The sequence below is a fragment of the Pteropus alecto genome, unplaced genomic scaffold (genome assembly GCF_000325575.1).
Source record: "Pteropus alecto unplaced genomic scaffold, ASM32557v1 scaffold86, whole genome shotgun sequence".
NCBI classification, from domain to species: domain Eukaryota; kingdom Metazoa; phylum Chordata; class Mammalia; order Chiroptera; family Pteropodidae; genus Pteropus; species Pteropus alecto.
Window position 1 is genome coordinate 6184633 of NW_006442109.1, and position 3177 is coordinate 6187809.

A 3177-nucleotide genomic window follows, 5' to 3' on the forward strand; every position below is an offset into this window, starting at 1 on the left:
GTTGCAAATTACAAAATTTACTTCTTTTTCAAAGCTGAGTAATATTCCTTTGTATGTATAGACTGTATTTTCTTTATCCATTCATTCACAGATGGACATTGAGGTTATTTCCACAGCGTGGCTATTGTGAATAATGCTATAATGAACATGAGAGTACTAAAACACATAGAATCGAAGAGTGGAATGATGATTGCCAGAGACTGGGGAGGGGGAAATGGGGAGTTGCTAATAAACAGGCATAAAGTTTCAATTAAGCAAGATGAATAAGTTCTAGATATCACTGCTGTACAACATTGTACTTGTAGTTAACAATACTACTGTATTGTGCACTTAAAATTTTGTCAGGAGAGTGGATCTCATGTTAAGTGTTCTTACCACAATAAAATGTTTTTAAAAATTTAAAGGTTTATGTCCAGGACCTGGAGAAATTCTGATACCTGGCCTCCTTGCAATCTGGCCCTTGACCTTCGCCCTCTTGGAGGATCGCCAAGCTGGTGGACAGAGGCTCTCTTCTCTAGGCTTTATTTCCCATCTACCATCCTAGAAGATAGATAATAAAATCAACTCCAAGTTCCAAAATTCCAAAGTAAACAAGGTGTCTCTTTGACATTCTCTCACTTTCCTTTTTCCCTTCACTTCTCACCCAGAATACAGTATCCAAAGTACTGAAAGCTTCTAACAGCTATAACTTACCCCAAGCCTCAGGAGCCATACTCAACTCAATGTCTTTTCCATTCACCTCCTTAATCGAAACTCTCAGTCTTCAATTTCCGGATAATTGCTATATCAGGGTGAAAATCTCTAATATAGTTTCTTACAATGTCCCTCTAAAATATCCATATAAGTTTCTTAAAATACAAACATTTCAACAGTATTAGAAATCCTATCCACCATTAGACAGCGCCTAAAAAGAATCTAGACCAATGTCAACATAAAGAAGGCTGGACTAGTCAACTGTAATTGAAAAATAAATTTAAAATTCTTTTCTAATTTTAAAAATTACAAATAAAAAAAAGAAGATGAGCAACATGTGAGGGTGACACAGACCCTAGAGTCCAGCCAAGTTGTAGCTGACCTGCAGACCCACGTGGGAAAAATAAATGCTTATTGTTTTAAGCCAGAAAGAAATAAAGAAAGAAAAAAGGCTAGCCTGCAAAACATAACTGCAGCCAAGATGCAAAGAGAACTTGTTGAAATAAACAGACTCCACCCTCTGGGAGAGAGCAACATGGTCAGCTGGAAAGGAAAGAGCAAGAAGCTTGCGTCACCTCACTATCAGCACCGCAGTCAGAAATGCAAGACCTGCACAAAATAACACCCAGGGAATGCCCTGCTGTAGCCAAGAGGGCAGCCACCTCCTCTTTGATGTCTATTCGGGACCATGCCTCTCGGCATACGCCACAGCTGTAGACAGAGGGGATGCTTTGCCATGGAGAAGACACTGGCACATGAGGGCTGAGGAAGAAAGATCTTCAGAGGCCAGCCATGTTCGGGGTGTTTTGGTAATATTCTGAAGACAAAAATTATCTTTCTCAGTGAAACAGAACAAGAGAGAGTTAAATGCAGGGTGCCTAGAAAGTAAGAATTTTTTAAACTGCAGCCATTGCTGCACTGAGAACACTGTAGACAACTGCTTTGGGGGAAAACCGTTTTTATCTCCCCCACCCTTTTTTTTGTTGCTGTTGTTAAAATGCTTTAAAAGAACCTCTGATCCTGTAAAAGGAAAGCCCCAGCCCAGCCCAGCAAGAATGACTGAGAGAACATGGAGCTAAATTGTTCTGTGCAACAATGTAAGTATTTAGTTTTTGGGTAGACAGAGTTTGGTCATAGGCAGAGTTTGTTTTTTGTTTGTTCATTTTAAGGGACTTTCTTTTTCTCCTAGCAACCCAGAGATTTCAGCTGGGGGTTTCACGGTAACAAAGAGGTGGAAAAAGCCACTCCATAAGAATGGTCTCCAGGAACCAGAAAGTAGAATAGGACCTAAGGAAAGAAACAGCCACTAAGAAATGTCCTCTGACACTGTTTGTCTAACAATCTTCAGGCACAATGATGTCTGATATCTGATTTCGAGATATTTCCTGTGTTGCGAGATATTTCTCTTCTATTACCACCTTCCCTGCCAAGTCTTTAAAGACGCTTCCTTAACTTATATAAATTAGTACCAATCTTAAGTGAGAAGTGCCTCTATGCTGGAGACTAAGTGATTTGAGGATTGGAGAGTAAACCAAAATGCCCAGGATTTATCGAGAATAAAATAGTGCTGCATTCATAAAATGGAATATGATACAACAATGAAAACACAGGGTGTTTGGCAAGAACATAAATGAATCTTACAGACATAATGCTGAGTAAAAGAAGTCAGGCAAAATAGAGTTGTGCTGTATGATTCCATTTATACCAGATTTAAACAGCCAAAAGTAATTTGCAATTTTGGAAATCAGGGTAGTGGTTACCTTGAGGATAGAAGGGGGCTCAAGAGAGGCTTCCAACTGCTTATAATGTTCTGTAGCTCAGTCTGGGTAGAGTTTATATAAGTTATCCATCTGCGAAATGTCATTGCTATACAAACTTAAGACTTATACACCTATCTCTAAGTATGTTTTACGGCTATAAAAATATTACCCAAAAAAGGGGGTTTTCAAAGAGCTTATACATCAAAAGGCAGGCATAGTTATTAAGGTTCTTTTAGTAAGTGTTCGATAAATCTAAGACCCTAAGAGTATATAGGTAATGCCTATTTCTTCAGTTTTTAAGAAACTTTGAGTCAGAGGGCATCTCATTAACTCCAACACAAAAGTCACCAGTTTTGCTCCCACTTGCCTGCGTTACCACACCTCCAACCCATAGGCACCAACTCCTGTATTTCTGGGAGTCTCCAGAAGGTGTCTCCACATCCTCCCAATCCTGCTGGCAACACCTCAGCCCACTGAGCACAGCACTTCCTCCAAACCCTCCTCTAAGCTGTCCAGGAATGAAGTACAGCACTTCCTCCAAACCCTCCTCTAAGCTGTCCAGGAATGAAGTCTCTTCATGTTGGGGAGTAAAACAGTGTTTCTGGGATCTGAGTATTTTTATAAAGCTTAGTAAGAAGATTCTTTCAGTTTTTACTGACAGTCCCCTTTCTCCAATGGAACATACGCTTTAGGCAGCTAGACCAGAGAACAGAATTAAGAAACT